Here is a 27245-nt window from a genome sequence, read left to right as displayed (position 1 = left end):
CCTCATACTGCTTAGGAAATCAAAAATCCCTCTCCTCTACACAGGGGAATGGTTTAGGAAAACTGGTCATCAACCATATCACAGGCCATATGTAATAATGACAGCTAACATCTTTATAGCACTGGCTATGTGCCACGTACTATACTAAACATTTTCCAAATATTATTCAATTTGATCTTCACAGTACCCTAGAGGGTGGGTATTGTTATTATCCCCATTTTGTTAATTAGAAAACTGAACCAGTGTCACATGGCTAGTAAGTGTCTGAAGTTGGATTTGAACTCAGGTCTTCCTGAATTCAGATCCATTCCTCTCTCTACTGCATTCCCATCTTCCCTGTTCAATAAGGGGAGATAACGATTACTGGATCTGGTACATAGAAAATAAACACATGTATTTTCTACATATTTATGCTGTATATAAAATACTCCAGGGAGGAGTATTTGGAAAGTTGCCAGCTGGTGAGTGGAACATAAGGGAATTGATAGATGCTCTTTGTCTAGGAGTGATGATGGAGTTGAATAGATAATGGATTCAGAATTAGAAGAGTATGGGGAGGGGCACACACGTGCCATGCCATGGTGACTGATGAGGAGATGACAGGGGAATGGACTCTGTAGAATGTACGCATTCTAATTTCTACCTGTGGAAAGCCATTTAATACTTCAGGATCCAGCTCATGTGTGTCCCCCTTCTCAGTTCCCTGATCTGGCTAATTAAAAATCATCTCCCCCTCAAATTTTCTTACAGCACTTTGGATCTCTCTCTTTTGCTCCTATTACAGTCAGTCTTGTATAATACATACTTACATACATGCCCTAATACCTCTCTTCATCCTGCTATTAGATTGCTCCTTAAGAGGAGGGACTGGGTCATTTTTCTGGCCTTTATAGCCACAATCCCATTCCCAAAGTGAGCAATTAATTTTTGTTGAATTTGAATTTGCTAAGCGTTGTGCGTATGTTGATGGTATCATTTAAAAGTCAAGGATCAGAGGAGGATAGTGCTCTTGCCACTGTGATGAAGATTGCATGCATGACTCTTCTGAAGTTGCCAGGGCCCAAAGACTCAGCACCCTGGGGCCAACCTGGTTGAAAGCCTCTCCCAACTGGGGAGGCTTGGCCTTGGATAACAGACATCTAGGCCATTGCTAAGTTCACAATAGATTCCTTTCTAGCTCGATGCTGGATAGGACCTGCCAGGGCTTGAACTCCACTGGCCAAGCTTTTGAAAATCCAAAAGATTCTCATGCAATGAAGTACTGGAATAAAACTTTAACAGAAGTGGATGCTTCATAAATTATCTTCACAAATCCTAGCACTGTGCCAGGAACCCAGAATTTCAAGCTGGAAGGTCCATAGAGATATTTTAATCCAACTCCTCATATAACATAGGAATCTCCTTTTAGCATTTCTGACAGTCAGCCTCCTCTTGCTCACTTCCAGTAACAAGGAAGTAGCTACCTGAGGGAAGCCTATTTTATTTTTGGGCAGTAGAATCAGAGAATCTGGGTTAGAATCCTGGCTTTGTCAATTGTGTGATATTGGGCAAATCTCTGATGCTCTCTGGGTAGGAGTCATGTCCTATTCTTTGTATACCTATTAGTAGGTAGCACTTGAACTTTTGAAGGATTGGTACTTTTGTCAATAAGGGAAATCCTCATGTTGGAAATCCCTCTACCAACATAAATGAACAACACCTCTAGGATTTAGTTGATACATGATAGGGAGCTACCTAATAATTATTGAGGTCGTGTCTATCCAAGGGTTATAAAGTTTGTCGGAGGCAAAATCTTAACCCAGGTCTTCCTGGTTCTAAATCTAAAACTCTACCGTAGGCCAGACTGTCTTTTCTTAGACTGTCTTATTAAAGAGCAAATAAATAGCTAGTGCTTGTTCCTTTCCCTGTGCAGCTTTCATCTTTTTGAAAATGGTTTGAAAATGGTTATCTCTCATTGCTTCACTCCCTCTCAATTCTTTTCCATGAACCATGATTCCCAGAGCCCTTTCTATTCTCTCAGTCCATCATCCCTATTCTGGTTCTATTTCCCTCCCATTGTAGTCTTGACCCTAGCGCTAAAGAGATCAATAAGAGATTGTCTTCTACTTTCTTTTCTCCTGTTGCTAAATTAATAAATTCTGATGGAGGAAGTCATGAAACTATATAGACTGGGTCCACTAAAAATTCGTATTCTCTAACCTCCACTAGGCCCTCGCCACTGAACTGTAATCCGTTTGTTCGTTCCTATCACACTTTTTACAGCAGCTGTTCCAAACCCTCCCTTCCCTTTCCAAGTCCTGAACTTTACTCTAACCTTTCTATTTCTCAGCAGATAACTTTGCCTCCTCTTTTACTGAGAAGACTGTGGTCATCTTCTGTGAGCTCTCTCATGTCCCTTCCTTCACATCCCCAAATTTTTCATCTTGATCTCTCCTCTCCCTCTTTGCCAAAGACTTGGAGAATGAAATGACTGTTTCTTTCTCTAACAGTTGTGCCTTTGATCTCATCCCCTTGCATCCCTTTCTGGAGATTGTCCCATGGATCATGCATTCTTTATCACTTATCTTTAACCTCTGTCTACTGACCAACTAACTCTATTGCCTACTAACCCGATCAATTCCCCCCATCATTTAAAAACAATTCATTTTACTATGCCATCCTCTCAAGCTATTATATTTTATCATCCCTCCCACTGCTAAAATCCTAGTAGTTGGGGGCAGATAGGTAGTGCAGTGGATAGAGCACCTGCCCTGGAGTTAGGAGAACCTGAGTTCAAATCTGGATTCAGACACTAGCTATGTGACCCTGGGCAAGTCACTTAACTCTGATTACCTAAAAAAAAAAATCCTGGTAGTTTATACTTCCTGCTTCCAAGTCCTTACCACCCATTGACTTATCAACCCCTTGCTACTGACCCCATAATTCTACTTAAACTACTTTTTCAAAAGCCACCTATTAATTGCTAAATCGGATGAACTTTTCTTAGTCTCTCATTCTCCCCTGTTGAACAACCCCTCCTCCTGGGTACTCTCCTCTTTTCCCCAATGCCATTGTTCTTTCCTACCTATCTTCTGACCTTTTAGACTGCTCCTTATTTTTTTTTTTTAGGCAATTGGAGTTAAGTGAGTTATCCAGGGTCACATAGCTAGTAAGTGTCAAGTGTTTGGTCTGAGGCCGGATTTGAACTCAGGTCCTCCTGACTTCAGGGCTGGTGCTCTATCCACTGCGCCACCTAGCTGTCCCCAGACTGCTCCTTATTGATAGCATTTGTTGATTCTTTATGTTTTAAAGACCATGACTGTGTAATTTTTCATCTTTGTAACCACACTGCCAAGCATAGTGCCTTGTACCTAGGAGGTGCTTTATAAATCGTTATTGAATCCAGTGAAATTCAATCACAGGTATAGTCTTCTTTTATTAAGATTAAACATCCCCAGTTCCTTTTACTGTTCCTTGTGACATGATTTCTGGATCTCTCACCATCTTGGTTGAATTCTGAATACTGTAGTTTGTCAAATTCTAATTCAACAAACATGTACTGAACACCTAGTATGTACTGCACTGTGATAGGTGTTTGGAAAATAAAGACAAAAATTAAATGATGCCTGTCCTCAAGGAGCTTATAGTCTGGGGAGGGTGTGGAGAATGAGAGAATATCCAAATGTGCGCAGGTATATAATTTAAAGAGAAGACTAATAACTAAGGGGATCAAGAAAGACTTTCTATAGAGTGTGGCACATGAGCTAAGTCTTAAAGGAAGCTAGTGATTCTATAGGTGAGGAACTCATGATTTCCAAACACAAGGGACCACCTATACCAAAGCACAGAGGCAGATCAGGGAATACTGAATTTGGGCAACATCAAGAAGAACATTTGGCTAATGTTAAAAGCATATGAAGGCAAATAATGTGAAATAAACAGGGAACGGTAGACTGGACTCAGACTATGAAGAACTTTAAATGCCAAGCTGAAAATTTTGCCTTTTAGAAAATAGGGACACACTAGAAGTTCTTAAGCAGAAAAATGACATGATCAGATAAGCTTTAAGAAAATCATTTTGAGGGGCAGCTAGGTAGGTGGTGCACTTGGAGTCAGGAGGATCTGAGTTCAAGTGTGACCTCAGACATGTAACAGACACGAGCTGTGTTACTCTGTGTGACTCTGGGCAAGTCACTTAAGCCCAATTACCTCACCAATGTGAATGATAGAGTTGAGGGGGTGTAGAGTAGAACTCAAGAGTCCAAGTGAGGATTGTTGCAACAGCCCAGGCCATGGGTGACGAAGGCTTGAACAAGGGTGGAGGCAGTGTTAGTGGAAAGAAGGGGAGAGAGAAGAAAAATTGTGGAGGTTTATCACTTCCCCCTTCCTGATTAGTGTCATAATATGTCATAGAAGAGATCATCTACAACAGTGGAGCCCATCCTTTTTGAGAATGAAAACCCTTTTCTAATGTGCCCTCTTCCCTCCAATGTCATAAATAGGAGCTATCCTATTAGTGCCTATCAATTAGGAAAAAGTACAATGACAAAAATTATTATGAATCAGTAATACTTTAAAACAAAATGTAAATTATTAATGATAACCTCTTAATACATTTTAAAATGAGTACAACATATATATGAGGCATATTATTTGTTCAATTGAAAGAAGGTTATAGTGTTGTTCAGTCTTTTTTAGTCCTGTCTGATTCTTTGTGACCCTATGTGGGGTTTTCTTGCCAAAGACTCTAGAGTGGTTTGACATTTCCTTCTCCAGCTCATTATAAGGAAACTGAGGCAAACAGGTTTAAATGACTTGCTCAAGGTCACATAGCTAGTAAATGTCTGAGACCAGATTTCTGAGTCACAAAGATGAGTCTTCCTGACTCTAGGCTCAGTAATCTATCCACTGTGCCACCTTGATTTTTTTTTTTATTAATTCACACATCCTTTAATATAAATTCTCAATCCTCTGGGCTCCTTGACCCACAGAAACCAATGATCTTATCTAGCTCCCTCAGTTTGTAGAAGAGGAAGCAGATGCTACAAAGTTGAATGATATGCCATTATATTTCCATTATTGCATCTTACGAATAATCAGTCACTGGGGCATCTAGGTGGCGCAGTGGATAGAGCACTGGCCCTGGAGTGAAGAGGACCTGAGTTCAAATGTGGCCTCAGACACTTAACACTTACTAGCTGTGTGACCTTGGGCAAGTCACTTAACCCCATTACCTAGACCCCCCCCCAAAAAAAAATGACACAAGAATAATCAGTTATATCCCATAGAATTGGCTTGTGTTCAACTCAAAATTCTAGGCAGCTCTTTTTGTCAAGTCAGATTTGTTCCTTCCTCTAGTTGTGTAATTTTTATACTAAGATGTTAGATTTTAGTTCTCCCTGTAAAACAGTTCAGCAAGAAGTCAATAAATATTGAGTAGCTATCAGATTGTGGGGGATTTTTGCATCTTAGTTACTTTATTTGACCGCATTACCAATTTCCTCTAGGTTTAGCTGCCTAACTACACGGGAGGCCAATAATTTACAAGAATCATGGAATTTTAGAGTTGAGAGAATTTACTTAGAGATCATTGATGAGTCAACTAAGCAAGGTTCAGAAGAAAGAGGTGACTTGCTTAAGGTGACACAAGGTTGTTAGTAGCAGATCCAGGACTAGAAGCATTGTACTTAGATATGCTAAAGGTCCAGAAGAACTCTTTATTTATCCTAGCTGCCATGATTCCTGGGAAATATTCCTACTCACCCCCAATTCCTCCTTTCCTAATCTTACCTCTTCTCTCAGATTGTCTATTGGCATTCTTTTTTTTTTTTTTTGCTGAAATTAGTGTCTGCTGTTACAACAGGGTTGAATAGGGGCATGGATAATAGTGTACAGTGCCACCAGGGTACCGTGTTTCTGAAGCCAAAGAAGAATGATTTGAACCTCAAAAAACAAGTTGGGACTATTTAATTTGACTATAACTGTAGCAGAAAAATAGGTTCTAAGAATAATTATGGAAGTACTATATCAATTTTATTTGGTGTGAATTTGGAGTTTCCAGAGGCTTTTATGACCAACTTCAGGATAGTTACTTATATTATCCAGAATGAATATCAGTGTAGACATCAACATACTCTGACCAAGTTATATAATTGAACTTATTTCATAAGGTTGCCTCAGTTCTGTGGAATGCCCAAGTTGTGCTGTAGACAGCTTGGTTATAGCCAGAACTCTGTAAGGTAGCCTGCATTTGATAGATTTTGGATTTAAAAAAAAAAAAAGGTAGTTCATCAGTCAAAGTCCCTATCTAGTGCCGCTGATAAAAGAATTAGAATTTTTTTCTGCTTCAAGTTTCAAATCATCCCAGATTTCAATTTATGAATGTATTTATAAGGCAAAAGTGGTAAGAAGACTAGATTTAGAATCAGAGGACCTTAGAGGGTATCTAGTAAGCCTTTTATAGATAAGGAAACTGAGACCTAAAAAGGTTAAGTGACTCACATAAGTAGTATGAAAGGCAGGATCTGAATCCAAGTCCTCTGATTCTAGAGTCAACACTGTTTCCCCTGTATCATGTTGCCTCCTGATGGGGCAAGTCATTCAGTCTTTCCTCATCTAAATCATAAAGTAAAAACACCATGCTAGGTGTTCTTGAAGGTTCCTTCTAGTTCATATAAATTCCTATAAATGTATCCTTGATCCACACACTAACGAGTTACATGGTATGGTAGAAAGAGAATTTTGTTGTTCAGTTGTTTTAATTGTGTCCGACTCTTCATAATCCCATTTGGGGTTTTCTTGGCAAAGATACCGAATGGTTTACCTTTTTCTCTTTCTCCCATTCATTTTTATGCATGAGGAAACTGAGATAAACAGGGTGAAGTGACTTGCCCAAGATGAGTCTTCCTGACTCCAGGTCTGGTACTCTCTCCACTGCACCATCTAGGAGTTCCAAGAAAAAGTAAGCTGAAAAATAACAAATACAAAGGTAAATTAAAATGATTACAATTCATCTCACTCCCAATCAGCTTGGCAAAGATGAAAATGGTAGATGCTGCAGGGGCTTTGGGAAGATAGGTGTACTAATGCACTGTTGGTGGAGCTACGAATTGTTCCAATCATTTCAGAAAATATGGGGGGATTATATGAAAAGAGTAACTAAGTTGTACTTTTATCCAAACCTATTAATAGGTTTGTATACCATATGATGTTAAAGACAGAAGGAAAGGTCACATATGTACAGAAACATTTATAGAAGATCTTTTTGTAGTAGCAAAGAACTAGAAATAAAGTAATTATTCTGGGATTGGGGAATGAATGAACAAATTGTTTCATATGAATGTAAGGGAATATTATTATGCAATAAGAAATTACAAATATGAAGAATTCAGAGCAATTTGGGAAAAACTTGTATGAACTGACATAGAATAAAGTAATTAGCAGAAGGAAAACAAATATATCTGAGGACCACAATGATGTTAAAGAAAATGACATTGAAAGTCCTCAGAATGGACTATGTAGTGGCCAACCATGGATTAGACTTCAGAGTACTATGCACTTCAGACTTCAGAAGCCTGAACTGATGTTTATTTCTTGCTTCTTATAATGGAGATAGTGGACTAAAGGTGAAGAATGAGGCATGCATTTTTAAACATAATCAATGTGTTCATTTGTTTAGTAACTATACTTACTTGCTACAAGGGGTTTTTTCATTAGGGCTAGGGAAGAGTCAATGGGAAGTAGGGTAGTCATCTATTAAAAAAGACAAGTGGGGGCAGCTAGATGGCGCAGTGGATAGAGCACCGGTCCTGAAGTCAGGAGAACCTGAGTTCAAATCCAGCCTCAGACCAAATACTTGACACTTACTAGCTGTGGGACCCTGGATAAGTCACTTAACCCCAATTGCCTTAAAAAAAAAAGACAAGTGCATTGATGAAACATTTTTTTTTTGGAGCGTTGGGTTTAGAATCTCAAGATCTATGTTTTCATGCAGAATTTGTCACTTACTAGGTTAATTGAGCAAATAATTTCATTTTTCTAAGCCTCGGATTGCTACTCTATAAAATAAAGGTAACAGTTGCACTACTATCTTATGGGGTTATTGTAAAGAAAGTGTTTTGTAAGATTAAGGTCTATTTTTGTTGTTGTTCAATCATTTCAGTCATGTCTGACTCTTCATGACCCCATTTGGGGTTTTCTTGGCAAAGATACTGGAGAGGTTTGCCATTTCCTTTTCCAGATCATTTCACAGATGAGAAAACTGAGGCAAACTGGGTTAAATGACTTGTCCAGGGTCACATAGCCAGTAAGTGCCCACGGCTGGTTTTGAACAAAACACGATGTACATTTTATCTATTCATACATGAAAAAAAAAACACTAAACCTGTTCTTTGGCCAAAGACTGCATATTTAACCCTGACCCGCCATCACATAAAGGCATGTCATTAATCAAGGGGGAGACCCAAGAGAGGCTGTGATTTTTTTTCCATAAAAAATACATGAACATTTATGACCATTGATTTTGAGTAGTAAGAGAAATTAAACACTATCCAATCCAATTGCCTCATTTTGCCAATGAGGAAACTGAGGGATTAAAAGATTTGTCCAATGTCAAACAGGTTTTAAGTGACAGGAAGGATTTGAATTGAGGTCCTCTGACTCCAAAGTCAGAGATCTTTCAACTATACCACACTGGAAGAACAACTAAGATACACTTCCCATTAATGTTGGGTGAGCAGCACAGTAAAATGAAGAGAAAAGGAACCAACAAATTAGGGAGACAAATATGCTTCACCTTACTATAACAGCAGTAATGACAGTACTGGAATGCCACACACAATTCCTATAGTATTTGTGTGGGAAGATCATCAAACATTTTGTGAACTTTAATTAAACCCCAGAAAAATACCATAGGGCAGGTCAGTATATTCATTTATTAGGCCAGAGCCTGAAGACCAAGGGAGATTAAGTCATGAGTCTGTGGTGACCTTATCATCGCCATCTGAAGCTGGTGATCCAGTTTGTCAAGTCTTGTGGTGACTAGTTGGATCAGAGGTCGGCCAGGTCTCACACCCTGACAAGCAGCTGAGTATTGTTTGGTTGTTTCGGTTGTAATGATGTCAGTCAGCATCACCCAGGGTTTAGTCACGGCTAGCTCTGCTTTTGTTGGTCTTTTTCTTTGAAACATTGGAAACAAAAGAACATCTCTAAGGCATAGAGATCATTGTGTCCCTGCCAAAGAATTTTTTTAATCTGGGCAAAGCTCATCAGGCATCACGTGGGAATGTGAGTAACACTTCTCGAAAGAGAAAAATTGACCCCTTAACACATTTCTTATTTCATCTGTTCTTTGCGTCTCCTTTACTTGAATGCAAATCAGCAATTTATATTGAGCTGGGAATTGTTATATTTTTTCAGTTTACTAATTTTCAAAAATACTTTTAACCATTTGCTTAAAAAAAAACATGATACCTTTTTTGGTACAGCAAGCAAATGTAAATGTGGTAATCCTCTTGAGAAAATATGAAAACAAGCAAAACAAATCATCAGATCTTAGGTAGCTTGACTTTACAAGAGCATGGGAGCTGCCACAATCTACAATGCCTGTCCTATACCACAGCAGTCTCTAACACTAAGTAGGGTATGTCTCTAAGCTAAAAGCAAGCTGGCCTTCTGTAGACTAAATCTCAAATATTAGTGATTAGCCCAGACATCAGTGATTTCTCTTAATAAACTATTATGTAGCTATCAACTAAAATGTATCTAAACCCTTTCTCATCCTATGTATATTTAGTTAATGTCACCTCATAGGAGGAGTCTTATAAATTTATTATCTCTAGGGCAAAGTTGTCTTTTTATTTGTATATAAAAGTAATTTTGTAAATTCCAAAGTGCTATAAAAATAGAAGGCGTAATTGCCATATTTTCCTTTAGTAGGCTTCAAATGGTCCCACCAGTTCTGGAATTCCAGGGTTTGTCGAATAGCTCCATGTTGTTTTATCTATGCTTTTCATGATATTAGGAACTTTAATTTTATCTCCCCTCCCTTAATTCTCATCTTCTACCTCTTGTTTTTTTTATTCAGCCCTCATACAGAATTATTTCTCTCCTTCTTCCCCTTAAAGTATTTGAATTGCCTTCCCTTGGATCTTTTGCATTTCTGTTAAGCCTTTCTTGAGACATGAAAATAAGAGGTTAACACATTAGTCCAAGATGTGGTAATGTGAGTGTACTGTGGCAGACTGATATTTTCTGTTTTAATTGGAATGCTTTGCTTATGATGCTGAGACTATGTACTGTGCTAAGCATTAAAAGAAGGAAATATATAAAAATATACAAAACACAGCCTCTACTCTTAGGAAACTAATAGAGGCATCTAGCGGGGAAAATGAAACATATACAGAAAGCTGTAATACAGAACAAATTGTGCAGAGTGCAATAGAGAGGTACAAATAAAAAGCTACAACATTTTAGAGGAGACCACTCCCATCTAGGGGGCATCAGGGAAAGCACCAAAGAAGAAATGGAGTCTGAGTTGGGCCTTGAAGAGTGGGTAGAATTTCCACCTGCAAGCTGAGAGGGAGGGCATTTCTGACCTAGATTATAGTCTGAGCAAAGACGCAGAGGTGGAAGAGTGAGTACGCCAGTCTAGCTAACACATGGGGCAGGTGAAGTGAGTCAGTGTAAGAGGAATTACAAGATGAAAGATATAAGATGAAAATGGAAATGCATTGTAGTCAGCAGATTGTTGAGGGCCATGAATGACAGGCTAAGGAATGTAGACTTTACTGAGGAAGCACACTGAGCTAATGTATTTAGGATATAGTGAATACTGACTTCCTAGGTCCTTTTTAAAGGGGTGTGTGTGTGTGTGTGTGTGTGTGTGTGTGTGTGTCAATTGGGTTAAGTGACTTACCCAGAGTCACACAGCTAGCGAGTGCTATGTGTCTGAGGTCAGATCTGAACTCAGGTCCTCTTGATTCCAAGGCTGGTGCTCTACCCACTGCGCCACCTAGCTGCCCCCTTTTTAAAGATTTTAAATGTTAGTGGAGAATTTATCATCTTAGAAGTATTATTGTTGTGCAGTCACTTCAGTCATATCCAATTCTTTGTGATCCCATTTGTAGTTTTCTTGGCAAAGATACTGGCGTGTTTTGACATTTCCTTCTCCAGCTTATTATACAGATGAAGAAACTGAGGCAAACAGGGTTAAGTGACTTGCCCAGGGTCACATAGCTAGTAGGTGTCTGAGGTCAGATTTGAACTCAGGAAGATGGTCTTCCTGATTCCAGGCCTGGTAGTCTCTTCACAGCACCGCCTAACTGCCCGTCTTAAGTATAGAAGTACAGTTTACATATTTTCTTCAAAATGCATTATTACACTTGCTCACACTAAAGCTTTTCTGCCTCATCCCCCTCACCCATAGAATTTGATTCCTTTAAAGAAACATTTATTAAGTGGTCACTGTATGTAAGGTACTATACTAGGTGATGACAATATGGAGATGAAAGAAGACATAGTTGATATGCTGTAGGAATTCAGGATATTAGAGAGAAGATAAGACAAAAAGATAACTATTTAACCACAATATGGTGCTAATGCTGCTCACTGAGTGCTCATTAGTTCACCTGAGAGCTTCTAGTATCCTCCTAAAGCAGAAGGCCTAAGTACTTGCTGAACTCTCTATAGTTACAAGAATTGGAGACCTTCTGTCCTTCAGCTCAGCCTCTCATTTTGGAGCAGTGCTACTTATTGGCTATCGGGTGGGTCTGCCAATTAGACAGAACTTAGCTCTAAACCCCAAGCCATTGGCTAACCCACATTATTTTGAACATACTATATTTCAATGCGAACTAGTTATCTGACCATGGCATAATAGAGAAGTAGATACATGGGCTGGAATTTTATATACAAATGTTTTTACTCAGCACAGACTAATACAAATAACAAATAATATTAATGAAGAGACAATGCATAATAATAAGCAATGAAGCACTACGCATCATCTCCAAGCCCATTGCTCTTCCTGTGAGCAGGTAGCCTTGTGAGGCCTGGAGCCAGTAGGACTTGAATGCAAACCCAGCCTCAAACACTCACTAGCTATGTGACCTTGAGCAAGTTCCTTAATCTCTGTTTGCCTCAGTTTCCTCAACTGTAAAATAGAGGTAATAATAGAACTCATTATCTTTCCCTCTGCACTCTTCCTCTTTACTAACTTGCCAGTTATTGTAGAGGGCAACACTATCCTCTCAGTCCCCCAGACTTCCATACTAAGAGTTATCCTGGTCTCCTCCTTATCTCTCACCCACCAAATTTAATCCAACCCAAGGCCTGTTGATTTCAGTTTTGCATCGTCTTTTGAATACCCCTACTTCTCTTCTCTGACACTGCCACAACCACTCCGCAGGTCCTCATCACCTCACTCTGAACTATTGCAATAGCCTGCTAGTGAGTCTGTTAGCCTCAGATCTCTCTCCACTCCAACCCAGCATCCATTCAGCCACCAAAGTGATTTTCCTAAAGCATGGATCTGACCATGTCACTCCCCTTACTCAATAAACTCCAGTGTTCCCCCATTGCCTCCAGGATTAAATGCAAAATCTTCTGCTTGGTGTTCACCTAACCCCCTCCTATCTTCCCAGTCTTCTTCCACCTTACTCCCTAATACATACTCTTTGATCCAGTGGCACTGACCTTCTGGATGTTCACAGACAAAACACTCCCTCTTTCAGCTCTGGGCATTTTTTCTAGATGTCTTTCATGCCTAGAATGATCTCCCTCAACCTACTGACTTCCTACCTTCCTTTAAGTCCAACTAAAATCTTTTACTGGAAGCCTTCCCTAATCCCTCTTAATTCTAGTGCCTTCCATCCGTTAATGAATTCCTTTTTATCCTGTATAATAGCTTGTGTTGTATTTATTTGTTTGCCTGTTGTCTTCTCTCTTAGATTGTAAAGCTCCTTGAGGGCAAGGGATATCTTTTGCTTCTTTCTGTAACCTCAGACCTTAGCATAGTGGCTGGTGTATAGTAGGTACTTAATAATTGTTTATTGATTGTTTTCCAAGATTGTTGTAAGGATCAAATGAGATTATATTTGTAGAGCACTTAGCACAGTGTCTGGCATATTAGAGATGCTACATAAATAATTATTAGTAGTAATATTAGTATTATTATCTGGACCCAGAAGTTGTAGGCATAAATAGTTTGAGTCCTCATTTGGAAGGCTGTAGCAATTTATACTTACCATAGGACTGGACATATTTACTATAGGACTGGTCATCAGATGTTAAGTACAAAACCTTGAGTCAAGGTCTCTCCTCTTTCAAGGTACAGAAAATGAAACAAGGGATCCAGTATGAAGTAGGATGTGGAAGAGTTGATGGTTAATCTGGTTGATGGAGGAGGTCTCTAACATCAGACTGCATGTAATCCAGCAAGGATATTATAATTGTCAACTAGTATAGCTATTGTCCTCAAGTCTTCTTCTCCTTCAGCAAAGCACCTACTCTCAATTGCAACCACATTGGAACACATCTCTTTCTGTCTCTCTCTGTTTCTGTCTCTCTTTCACACACACATACACACACACAAACACACACACACACACACACACAGAAATGATGCATATACTAATAGACTGTGGAAATGGCTGATTACAACATGGACATGATTTCTGAATCTTTCTATATCCCATAGGATCATATATTTGTTACAGCAAAGATCAAAATAAACACCAAATTAGGAGAAATAATAAAGCTAAACAGATATGATACATATTTATATCAGTTACAACCTGACCTTTTCAAATAAGCTATTGGTACTGAACAATGAGAAATAGATAAAGGAAAGTACATCTACTTGGATTATTACCACAACTTACAGAAAATTTACCAAAGCAGAGTAATTGCCATGAGATGACCCAAAGAAACTAAAAGTAGCTTAAATCAGGAATCAATTTCTATACCACAAAAAGAGATGTAGTAGTCAAGATGAACACACATATAATTACAATTAAGGAGGAGGATGGAAAAAGAATAAGAGAAGAATAATCTTATGTACCTGCAAAAAAACAAGAGGGAGAAATGAATTTGAAGAAAGTTTGGTGTGAGACAAAATGAATCCAGTTCATTCTAAGACTATTTAAAAATAAAATTAGGAGCAGAAAAACAAAATCAAATTAAGGAAACAGATCTGCCAGCATTTTTTTCTCTTTAAATTTTATTGATACCTTTTGCTTTTATACCACCTTTGTTTTCAAACATAACTCTTCTTCACCCTCATGCAGAAAGCCATCCCTTGCAAAAAAGAACAAAAAAAGATTAAGGGGAAAAAGCAGTGTGGCAAAACCAGACAACAAATAAACTAAGTCTATCTGTCAGCATTTCTAGGACAAACTATTTTCTTTATTGGTAAGAGTAGAAAAATGCTGTTTGAACCTTAACATTTGACATTCAAGTATAGGTCTCAAGAGAAGCATAACAAGATAAATATGAATGAGAAATAAGGGACTAAAAAAGGTTAAACTGTTTGATCTTTTATGTGGAGATTTTCATATGACCCCTCAGAACTTTATCATCATCAAGTGTCTGAGAGGAAGTCAAATTAGACAGTGGTCCTGGGTGTGATTCTATTATGCTTGGATGATCTCAGAAGAAAAATGAAATAGTGGGGTAGAGGAATGCATTAGGAAAACTGAGGAAAGATGGGGGAAATTATCTCATATAAACAGTGCATGCAAGGAAGAGTTTATATAATAAAGGGAGCGGTGGGGAGGAGCAGGCAATTCTTGAACCTGACTCTCATATGAACTGATTCAAGAAGGGAAGAATACACATACATACAGTTAGGTACAGAAATTTTTCTTATCCAATAGGAGGAAAAGGAGTTAAGAAAAAAGGGTGGGGGGAGAATATGGAGAAGGACAGATTAGGGAAGGCAGTAGTCAGAAGCAAAATAGACTCCTAAGAAGGGGACAGGGTGAAAAAGAGAAGGATAAGTAAAATAAAATAGAAAGGAAGGAAATACACATTTGACAATTGTAACTGAAAACATCAATGGGAAAAACTTACCCTTAAAACGGAAGAAGTTTTAAAAATGGAATAAAACCCAGAATTCATCAATATGTTACTTACAAGAAACGCAATTGAAACAGAAAGGTATGACATCCAGTTAAAATAAGGAGGCAGAGCAGAATCTGTTATACTTCAGCTAAAATAAAAAAGGCAGGGGCAACAATCATGATCTCAGATAAAGCAGAAGCAAAAATAGTCCTAATTAAAAGAGATTAATGGGAAAACTACATTTTACTAAAAGATACCATAGACAATGAATTAGTATCATTACTGAACATATATGCACCAAATAACATGGCATCTAAATTCTTAAAGGAAAAGTTAATCTTAATGAAATGCATGAATATTTACAGAAATATAAATTGCCCAAATTAACAGAACAGGAAATAGAATACTTAAATAACCCTATCTTGAAAAAAGAAATTGAACAGGCCATAAATGAATTCCCTAAGAAAAAAGATACAGTTCAGATGAATTTACAAGCAAATTCTATCAAACACTAAAAAGAATTAATTTTAATACTACATAAAGTATTTGAAAAAATAGGTAAAGAAGGAATCCTAACAAATTTCGTCTATGACAAAAATGGTTTTAATATCTAAGCCAGGGAAAGTAAAAACAGAAAAGGCAAATTGTAGTATTTTACATATATATATATATATATATGTATGTATATATATATATATATATATATACATATATATGTATGTATATATATGTATGTATGTATTGTCTATGTGCATATATACATATGTAAAGTTTGCCTAATGAATACTGATGCAAAAATTTTAAATAAAATGCTAGCAAGGAGATTATAATAATATATCACAAAGATGATATACAATGTCAAGGCTGTATTTATACCAGGAATGCAGGGCTGACTCAATATTAGGAAAACTGTTAGTATAATTGGCCACATTAACAACAGAAACAACAAAAATCCTAATTGTTTCAATAGATGCAGGAAAAGCTTTTGACAAAATACAGCTCTCATTCCTGTTAAAAATACTAAAAAGCAGAGGAATAAATGGAGCTTTCCTTAAAATGAGTTAGTGAGCAAGGTATAGTAGGATTGCCTAGTAGCAGTGTGGGCCCAGTTCAGGTTATATAACCAAAATCTGTAGCAGACCCACAGTCAGAATGCTTATGTGTTTTCTCTACCTTCATTCAGCAGCATGTATGTAAGAGCAAAGGCAACTAATGGTGGGAGTGTTAACTGTCCCTTCATAAAGACTGTTTCATCAGTCCCCTTCTCTTCCTCCACTCACAAAAGTACTGCTGTCATTCAGACCCTTATCCCCTCTTCCCTTAACTATTGTAACAACTTCCTAATTGGTTTCTTTATTTCCTCTCAAATTCATCCTCCACACAGCTGCCAAAATAATTTTCCCAAGTCACAAGCTAGGTGGTACAGTGGATAGAGTGCTGGCCTTCAAGTCAGGAAGACTTATCTCCAAGTGTTCAAATCTGGCCTCAGACACTTACTAGCCATGTGACCCTGGGGAGGTCACTTCACCCTATTTGTCTCGGTTCCTCATATATTAAAAAGAGCTGGAGAAGGAAATGGCCAATTACTCCAGGGTGTCTACCAAGAAAACCCCAAAAGGGGTCACAAAGAGTTAGACATGAACAACAACATTTGAAGTCTTCCATGTTTTGTCTGGAATTTACTTTTCCAATCTTATCTCATACTCTCCATTACAATTAATTTGACCTTATTAACTCTTCCCTTCCTTTCCCCTTCCTTTCCTTTCCTCTCCCCCTTTTCTCCTTCCTTCCCTCCTCCTTTCTCCCTTTCCTTTTTCCCCATTATCCTGTCCTGTCCTGGCTTAGCCTAACCTGTACTTTCTTCTCTCCTCTCCTCTCCTTTTTATAGTTCTTACACATTGCAGATGTCTAATAAATTTAGGTTGAGTAGAATAGGTATAGATCTGAGCAAGGTAACCCCCTGACAATCCACTCCTCTTTCAGAAACTCAGTTAATCAATACACATTTATTAAGCAATTACTACTTGCTGGGTACTATGCTAAACTGAGGACAAAGAAAAAGCAAAAACAGCCTCAGCCATCAAGGAGTTTTCATCTTGATGGGTGAATACAATATCCATACATACAAGACAGAAGTCAGCAAAGAAAGGTATTAAGAGTTGGAGGAACTGGAAAATGCATTCTGCAGGAAGTTCAGAAGCCAGAGCTTCTCCGAGGCCCAGGTCATGATGGAAAGAGCCAGTATAAAGACAGGGAGGTGGGAGACTGAATGTCCTTTGTGAGGAAGACCAAGTGAGCAAATACAGCTGGTTCTTAGAATGCATAGAGTGAAGTGATGCATTAAAATGCTGGGAATACAAGAAGGGACTACATGGTAAAGAACTTTATATATAAGAAGAGTTTATTTTTAATTTTAGAAATAATAGGGAACCATTAGAATTTAAGTATGCCTGTGGAGGAGTAGTGGGGAGGGTGGTAGGGATGACATGGGCAGATTTAGAAATCTCACTTTGGCAGCTATGAGGAAGATACATTTCTCCCAGTCATCTTGGACAGATGGATTTCTTTTCAAGTTTTGGGGGTTTATTTTCCTCCTCAATAGTCCAATCTATCCATCCATCACTTACATCAAAAGGTCCCTTACTGCTTCAGGGAAGCAGTGGTCTGGTCTGTGCTGATCTTTTGACTTCTGTTTGTCTCCAATCTAGGAGATGTGTTTCTAAATACCATAAAATCCCTCCTAATCCCCAGGAGCCTTTACTACAAACATTAACTTATTACTATAAAACTATTAATGTTTTCCAACGCAGAGAAGTACCTACTTGTTCTTAATCTTTCTTTCCTTTTTTATTTCTTTGCTTTAAAAATTGTTTTATTCTAAATTTAAACCACAAATAAAATTGGCATTTCCATATACTTAATAGAACCAAAAAGGGATTATATATGAAATTGCAAATATCAGTTATGTACTTGTTTTATTTTAAAATATGTAATATTTTAAACTATAACCAGCCATAAGCCAACTATAACCTTCAAAGTTCCCCTGCTTGTTTGTAATTCGTTCTGATGTGATGTCTTCTGGGCATTAAAATATTTGCTTCAATGATCATCTTTTCTGTATTTTATTAGGGGAAACATTGGGCTAACTTATGGCTATGTCTTTTTCTCCCTCAAATTCACACACACACACACACACACACACACACACACACACCCATTAAAAAAGAAACAAATATGCATAGTAGTTTCACTTTCTTTTCTACAAGTGACTTCTCCTAAGAGCCTCAAGGTTTCCCTGTATTTAGAATTTATTCACAAAATACTTGTCTTCAATAGCTCCTAAGTGAATACTGACTTGGGGACCGTTTTTAGTTCCAAGCTTCTGGAAGGGTTCTTGAATATTTATTGAATGGAATGGGTGTTAACTCAGAGACAACAATAAAACTGAAATTTCATGGTCTGCTCTTCAGCTTCCTCTATCTCCCTGATCCCACCCACCCTTAGGGAACATTTCTATCCTTTTCAAAACTTTGTTTCAAGTAATAGCAAAAAGAGTTGGCTTGAACAACTCAATCAATCAATCTTGTGAACATAATGTTTAGAAAACACTGCTGTTTCACAGTGTAATACAAGTTAGACTGTGAGAACATTCTACCTTTTCTAGTGAGGTGGTGCATTGGTTAGAGCTGGTGGGCCTAGAGTATTTCAGGAAGACCTGAGTTCAAATAGGGCCTCAGACACTTTACTATGTGTATGACCTTGGGCTAGTCACCTAACCTGTTTGCTTCAGTTTCCTCAGCTGCAAAAAATGGGAATAATAATAGCACCTACCATCCAGGGTTGTTGTGAAGATTGAATGAGATAATACCTATGAAGCACTTAGCACAGTGTCTGGAACGTAACTGGTGCTATGTAAATGCTAATTATTGATCATCATCATTATCACAAATGTCCTCTAAATTCTCATCAAAGGGTACCTGGCATAGATAACTGGATTTGAGTCAGAAAGAACTAGGTTCAAGGCCCATCTCTGACACATACTGGCTCTGTGACTATGGGAAAGGCACAACCTTTCAGGACATCAAGCAACTCTCATAGTGTGCATTTCAGAAGAGTGACCAATCTGCCTCTATGGAGGGAGTTTATTGCCAATGAAATCACAGCTGTCTTCCCCCCCCCCCCGCCATGTTCACTAATGCTAAAATAACTAACATGTTTTAGACACTTGTAGTTTTACCTTTTGTCCTCAGGACTAGCCTTTCAAACCTATAGACAATACAAGTGTTTGTCATCCAGGGCCTCAGCTTATCCTACTCCTTTCCTATTTTAATTTTCTTGGGTCAAATCGTAAGAAGAGCAGGGTAGCTTGCCACAGGTGGCACAGGTGAAAATCCATTGATATTTGTTCCTTTGTTTTCTGAACAATGACAGACTTCTCCCGTGGTAGACACATGCTTTAAAGCCTTGATTCTGACATAAGTCTTTTGGTATGTTAGTTTCTAGGTCACAGGTCAGTTTGCTAAAGAAAATGTGCATTTACATTTAAGTAAGGGGATACTTGAAGTTTTTGTTAATTCCTTTCCTTGCTGTTGAATTTACTCCACCCAAGAACTTGTCCTTCTGCCCTCAGTGAGATAGGCCCTCTGGTATATAATTTGTATTCTTTCACCTCTGGTAACAACTTAATTACCTTCTTGAGGTTTGGGAGAAAAAAGCTGTCAAGTAAATTGGCAAGAGCAGAATGACATATTCCTAAGTTTCTAATTCTGTGTGAGGGAGAGTGCTTGTATCACTCAATTACCTGTGAGACTAATTTGTTGAAACCCCTCTCCATCACCTTCATCTTCCTAATCCTTTTTTTTTTCACTCTCCTACTCATCTTTCTTTGATCTCTGCCCTTCTAATCTAATGGTGCTTTAGGTATATTAATATGTAATAAATATAATATATATTTTTATATGTTAATGTTAGTAACAATAGGTTATGTGTTATATATGCACCTAATATTGTTTTTAAAATCATATGATGTATGCTTATAATTATTATATATATTGTTTATATTCTATATAATTTTACATAATATACAGTATTTGTATCATATTATACAAGTGATAAATCACATAATATAAAATATTGATAATATAATATGTAAGTATAATACATTTGTTGGCTATCCAATACTTTTTTTTAAAGAGTATGTGGCCAGATTCTGAACTTATGCCCCTAATCTTTATGCTCACCAGTAGATAAGGTTCCCAGAGTGAGCAAGACTAGCTACATCTCCCTCTAAAGCCCAGGGGTATCCCTTATGGATTAGGGGTGACTTTCCAAAGCTATAAGCTCAAGCCCCCACTTTAATATATTCTTTTCAATATTATTCGTTAGTCATTAGTGCTCTAGTATCTTTTAACTAATTAATATCAATAAGCTTTTTACAAAGGAATACTGAGAGGATATAGCAAGAACAGAATTTATAAACAATTCTTCCCAACACCTGTAGGTAAATTCCTTACACCACCTCAGTCCCTATTTGTGCCACCAGTTCTTTCCAAATGGGCCTATCCTAACAGAGATGTCAGCATCTCTGCTCTAACTTGGTGGGGCAGAGTGCTGGCCAGTTGTTCTTTAGGACCTCACTCATTTTCGGCCTGCAAGTCCTCCTGACACAAAGGCCAGCTCCTAGAATTCTGGTACTCACTCTTCTGGCCTTTTGAAACTCGTCCATTTACAATTCTCCCTCTCCCCAAAGCAGGTATGAATAGATATAACAAACACAGAAGGAATAGCTGGACTCTACTTATAGGCCACATTGATGTGGCCTGGGCAGGGAGATACAGACTTGAGGTCTCTCTGCCCACCAAGGGGAGTAGTCCTCCTTGCCTCCAAAGCAGAACACAGTCAGGTAGGAAAGAGGAAGTCCTTAGGCTGGTCATTGTCTCTTGAATTCATTCTCTGTCTAGATCAAAAACCAACCGAAAGGCTCCATTTTCTCATGAGATAAGCAAACCAAAAATAATATTTGTGCATGCTCTCTCCCATATACAATATCATGGCTTTTGGGAAACAAGACCCTAGCCTTTGTCAGGTGGATATTGCATCAGATATATATGTTTACCAATTTCCCATTACAAGTGTAATCAGGGATAACTTCTTCCTGACTATTAACTGTTTCTAGAATATATATATATATATACTATGTAGTATCCTTGGAGCTGGGCTCTTTGTAATGATACAATTGCCCTGGTCTTTTCTTGTGAGTCATCTGTGTTGGCTCAGAGCTTATAGACTTGGCATTTTGAATGACTCAGCAAATTGTGAATAGTCCCTTGGTCTTCTGCCACCCTTGTCCCCCACATATGGGAGGTGGGGTTGGGAATTTAGGGTTAGTACATCAAAGCTAGAGTAGGGAGGATTGGCTAGAGTCAGAAAGAGACCCCCCACTAGTAGATGTTAAATGGAGTGACTCCACCTTCTGAGCTCTCCTTTCCTGTCTCTAGAACATATAGTAAGGAACTCTATTTCCGTCTCTCAGGGAATCCCATGAAGGATGGGCACTTCCCCCTTCCCCTTCACCCTATCTCTAGCAGAAATGGGCACTGATTGCTACTGGCAGTTTGAACAGGGTCTTAGCTAGGCAAGCATGGTATAAAGGTATATCAGCTTTTGCTATTTGTGACTTTGGGGAACCTGCTTTTATTTTCAAACACATCAATCTGTCCCTATGTGCAGAGGACAAAATCTATTCCCCTTAAGGTGAATTTATATTATAAAAACCCTATTTCCATTCATTTTAATGGTGAAAATTATATACTGTTCCTGGATCCCTCCAAATCACTCCTTTTACTTAAAGCAACTGTACCCATATAATAAACACCTAAATGTAGTTAATGATATTTGTTGAAAGCAGAACAAGTGTGGGCATTGAGCTATCTAAAATAGGGAGGTAGACTGGATCTGGTGTCATGGGTGACATATGGAAAAAAATAAAGTAAAATTGAATGAATAATAGAATAAATAAATCACGATAGAGTCTTTTTGTTTGTGTATTATCAGACAGACTAGTTGGCAGCAGACTGGACAAATGGAGGGGATTGATAAGTATATCTTCTGCCTACCTAATATACCATATTCTTCTACATATATGTTTGTCATGCTTGTCACATGGAGAAATTTGTCTGTAATGAAAAAGTAGTTCATATAGTGAAAAATAGATATAAATTACCATTGTCTGTTAAAATGAAAATCCAAAGCAAGTATCCATATAGCAAGGGATTGGTAAAATTACTCTCTTAACCACATTCTGTAGATGAAATATGCTCTGTGATTTAATTTTCCCCCCACTTAGTAGTATTTTATTTTTTCTCATTACATGTAAAGATAATTTTCAACATTCATTTTTGTAAGATTTTGAGGTCCAAAGTTTTCTCCCTTCCTCCCTTCTTTTCCCTTTCCCCAAGACAGCAAGCAATCCAATATAGGTTACACATGTACAATCATGTTAAACATATTTCTACATTAATCATTTGAAAGAAGAATCAGAACAAAAGGGGAAAAATCACGAGAAAGAAAAATAGTATGGTTCGATCTGCATTCAGACTCCATAGTTCTTTCTCTGGATGTGGATAACATTTTCCATCATAAGTCCTGTGGAATTGTCTTGATCATTGTATTGCTAAGAAGAGTTATGTGTATCATAGTTGAACATCGCACAGAGTTAACTGTTTCTATGTACAATGTTCTCCTGGTTCTGCTCACTTCACTCAGCATCAGTTCATGTAAGTCTTTCCAGATTTTTTCTGAAATCCACCTGCTCATCATTTTTTATAGCACAGTAGTATTCCATTACATTTATGTACCACAACTTGTTCAGCCATTCCCCAATGATGAGCCAACCCCTTGATTTCCAATTCTTTGCCACAACAAAAAGAACTGCTGTCAATATTTTTATACATGTAGGTCCCTTTCCCTTCTTTATGATCTCTTTGGGATACAGACATAGTAATGTATCCTGGGTCAAAATGATTGGATCAGTTCACAACTCCATCCACAATGCACCACTGTCCCAATTTTCCTGCTTCTACAACATTTATAATTTCCTTTTCTGTTATGTTAGCCAATCTGATAGGTATGAGGTGGTACCACAGAGTTGTTTTAATTTGCATTTCTCTAATCAATAGTGATTTAGTGCATTTTTTATGTGACTATACATAGCTTTAATTTCTTCATCTCAAAACTGACTGTTCATATCCTTTGACTTGTGATTTAATTTTTAAATGTTAAAAATGCTTTCCTTGCAGAAATTGTCAAAATTTATGGGGAAAATGTTATCAATTTGACAAAATTTAGCAGAGAGCTATGTGAAACTTTAGGAAGTAGAGTATTAGTGATGAAAATTTATCTGAATTTGTTTTATTGTCAGATATAAGTTGGATTGAATGTTATGATCAAATAAAGCTTGAAGGGATGATTTGCTTAATTGATATTGTGTTTACTTTATATGGTAGAGAGTAATATCAGGGAAACCCCCTGGTTTGCTGTACTGGGGTGCCTCCAATTAGTGAATGAATAAATAAGCTTTATTTAAATATTTAATTTTGTGCCAGACACAAAATTAAGTTCTGTGGATACAAATACTAAATAATCCTACCCTGCAGGAGTTCATCTTCTAATGGGAAAGACAATATATATGAGGATTTTCCATAGGAAAGGGTGTTTTGGTTGGAAGGTCACAGGGATGGCGAATGAGAAAATAAGGCAGCCAACTGACATGCACTTTCCAAAAGGTAGGGCTGATTTAACTATGGGTGCCAGAGCAAGAGGTGAGAAGATTGGCAGTTATAGGAAGGAATATGTTCAGCAAAAGATTGGAAAATGTCAGGAGGTGGGAGAACGTGGTCATGTCTAGAGCTGATTAGGACATCAATTAGAACATCCTGACCCTAGGACAGAGCAAGGCTCTTCCAGGGCATGATCTCTGGAGGTTCCACTGGAGGGTCCAGTAGCAGCAAGTGACAGGTCAGGAAACGGAGCCATATGTACACTCTCGCTCCTTGCTAAATGACATATGCCTTGATGAAATGACATAGTAATTCTTTACTTTTGGTTCCCATGATTGGCAGGGTTATGCCAAAGATGATTGATGATTGGTTGGAAGGAACCACCTTCTTTGAGGGCTTGCTCATCCACCTTTGGTGTCCATCTTTTACACAACTCTCACCTGTGACTCCAAGAAGCTGCAGCATAGGCAGTGGCTATACCCTGATAAAGCATCTTAGCAGACAGATTAAACTAAGGTAAATGATGGGCCTCAAATCCATCAGTGAGTTAGAGGAGTCTTTACTCCAAGTATGTGAAGACTTCCCCCAGTGGAATAAGTGAATGAAAACAATTTGTTCCAAGAAGGAGGCTGAAGTAGGTGCTGTGGAGTACTTACGGCTTGGTCAGACATTGAATTCACCAAAGTCATCCACTGCATCCTGAGCCGTCACCACTCTTTTGACTTTTCTCTTGCCACTGGACTTCAATGACTATGAAAGAAAGAATAAGGCTGAGAACTTTGTGTAACTTTGCTTCATTTAAATACAATTCATGCATAAGTCAGAATATCAATCTGTGATGTCATTGGACCACTTCAGAAGGAAGAACAAATACGAAGGTCTCTATGAGGAACTGAGGAAAAACAGCCCCTGCCTCTTTTATGATCCACCAGCATTTTCTCTTCCCTGGCCTTTCAGCAAGAAGTGGGAAGAGAGGAATCCCATATTTTCCCCTCCAGCAGCAGCAGTAGCTACAAGTCCATGGCAGCAGGAAGTATGTGCTTGCCTGGTCATTCACGAGTCTTGGATTGCCTTTGGCTTTCTGTTTTCTTCCCTAAACATAGGCCAGCTAACAGATATCCTGAGAAATGATCATTTCTAATACTGACAGAAACTGTATGAGGTCAATAATTTGAGCATTCTGGAGCTGGGCTCCAGCTGTCTATCAGAACAGGATTTCCTTAACTTTAAAAAGAAGATAACTACTGACAAAACCCACCCAATTTTCAGACTGACCAGGAGATCCAGAGCTCGTGAGTTGTTCAGGGAGTGCAGGCTGAACATGAATATGTTTTGCAGTCCCATAAAGTTGTTTTTGCCTCCTATGAGAGTATAACAAATCTGATGGAATTATTATTTTTATGTTTCTGTATTTGTTGATATATGATAAATCATTTGTGTTTTAAGCATTTTCTGTGGTGAATGAAATAAACCACTGACCTGTATTTGACATTCATATTGTATATTGAATACCTTTCCTAGGACAGACCTTGTTACCCATGTTTTGTCAAGACCTTAGATATGAGCTATACTTAAATTTTGTTTAGAAAAGTGAGTTATCTTTAATAATAGGATCACAGAATTTAGAGTTGGAAGGAACTTTAGATTACATAGTCCAACCTCCTCACTTTAGAGATGAGGAAACTGAGACTTAGGGTAAGTAAGGTTAAGGCCACACAGTAAGTAGCAGAATTGGGATTCAAACCTAGGTCCTCTGACTCCAAATCCAGAGCCTTTTCAGCTACATCATATTGCCTCTAACAATGATCATGCAACTGACTTCCCAACATCTGACGTTTCCTGTGTATCCTTTTCCAAGTTCTAGGCTGAGGCTCCCTGTGGTTCCCTCTATCTTCTATCTTTCACTTTCCATGTTCCCTAATTCATGGGGTTTTTTTTGTATCACATGTAGTTGGGCCTGGTTAACCCTTCCTAACTCAGAAAGAGCGACCCTGGTTATTTTGGGTACCCATGAAATGGATTGCTAGTCTAAAAGCTAGAGCACTTGTGAGAATGAAATAAGATTCAGACATAAGGAAGTAGAAAGGTGGGGGGTAGGAAAGGGAAGAAGTATAGATCAAAAGTATTTAATAGAGTATGCTTGGTTCCCTCTGTCAGGTCCTCTTCTCCCCCAGTAGTAGGAGGGGAGGAAAGAAGCTGAGTGAGGGAACCAATAGAAAGAGACGTTGTGCTTAACTGTTGTGAGTTCCAGGTCCCAGGTCTGTGACAAGAAGCTAGTGACCATGGACAAACCCCCTTCCATCCTCACTGAGTCCTGGAGAAAGCATCTAGTAGCCTTATCTTAAACTGATTGTAAAACATTCACGAAACTATAAATTGACCTGATATGATAGAGTGAGAGTGTTTAAAGACTGAAATGATAGCAATAAAATGAAAGGAACTTAAATTCTTACCAGTGTAGTCATTTTGAAGAACTGCTTTCCTTACTGTTTCCTTGATGTATTATTTGGGCAGTCCCTGGGTTATTTCCACATTCTCTAAACCTCAGTGGGGTACAGAGGGAAATTACAAGTAGATGGGGGTTGAAGGTCGCTGTGAGAAGAGGAACTTTCTTCAAGCTTCTCCAGGCCTGAACTGGAGAGGGCCCACAGGCAGATTGTTTAACCTGGTTTTCACATTTAGCTCGCTTGGCCTACTTTCTCATTTGTGGTTAAGCCTTCATGAGTACACATTTGACTTATCACTTCTTGAGACTTTCTTTGCCCCACCTTTCTCAAAATGAAGCTTTTTTTTTCATTTAAGGAGATTTTATTTAATAAATCTAATTTCAGTTTCATAATAATTTATTAATGAAATAAATGATCAACATCTCTTTCCCTATCATTTCCTATTCTCTCTCTCCAGTACATTGTGTATCACATAGTATAGAAATCTAGAGGTGTGCCACAGAAGGGAAAGGGTTGGGAAATGTAGACTGCCATTCTAGCTGGCTCTCTGTTGGGTGATTGGTCACATGTGTGTACTTGGTCAAATTCAGAATCTCTGGAATGTCAAAGTATTCCTTGGCTTCCACATGTGGGGCTCTATTTAGATGAAAGTTCTCAAAAGCTGCCTAGCAAGCATCCCAGAGTGTTAAGAAAAAGCAAGACCTGGAAACTAACCTCATCTTTACTATGTCCCCTCTCATTCTCCAGAATCTGCCCAACCTACAACCTTCTCAACCATGGGCTAGGCATGAAATTTCAGGGTGTAGAGAATAAGTTCACCCACTGCCAAATGACTTTGATAGAGATCTGGTCAAATTGGATAGTTACAGATGCAGTTTTCTTTTTCCTTTGTGCCAATCCCAGTCTGAGAGGCAGCATGGTAGAATGAAGAGAGAGTTAGCCTTGGAATCAGGAAGATGTGGGTTCAAGCCCCATCTCTGAC

The 27245-nt window shown here is 38.3% G+C and overlaps 1 long non-coding RNA gene across 2 annotated transcripts; it reads right to left on the bottom strand.

Annotated features, from left to right (window-relative positions):
- Window positions 1-4629: 4629 nt before the first annotated feature.
- LOC110213324 (uncharacterized) lies at window positions 4630-26512 on the bottom strand. 2 transcript variants are annotated; one of them, XR_002325956.2, is made up of 3 exons: window positions 26270-26512; window positions 24473-24566; window positions 4630-6945 (listed from the first exon to the last, which is right to left on the bottom strand). It is a non-coding gene; the product is annotated as an uncharacterized LOC110213324 (long non-coding RNA). The 2 variants fall into 2 exon arrangements; XR_013483024.1 differs by lacking the exon at window positions 4630-6945 and having other exon boundaries at window positions 22065-24566.
- Between the last annotated feature and the right edge of the window lie 733 nt (window positions 26513-27245).

The sequence above is a fragment of the Phascolarctos cinereus genome, unplaced genomic scaffold, assembly GCF_003287225.1.
Source record: "Phascolarctos cinereus isolate Bilbo 61053 unplaced genomic scaffold, phaCin_HiC Scaffold_726;HRSCAF=1367, whole genome shotgun sequence".
Taxonomy (NCBI): Eukaryota; Metazoa; Chordata; class Mammalia; order Diprotodontia; family Phascolarctidae; genus Phascolarctos; species Phascolarctos cinereus.
Note: the sequence above shows the minus strand (reverse complement) of the source record. Positions and strands in the feature narration are given on the sequence as shown.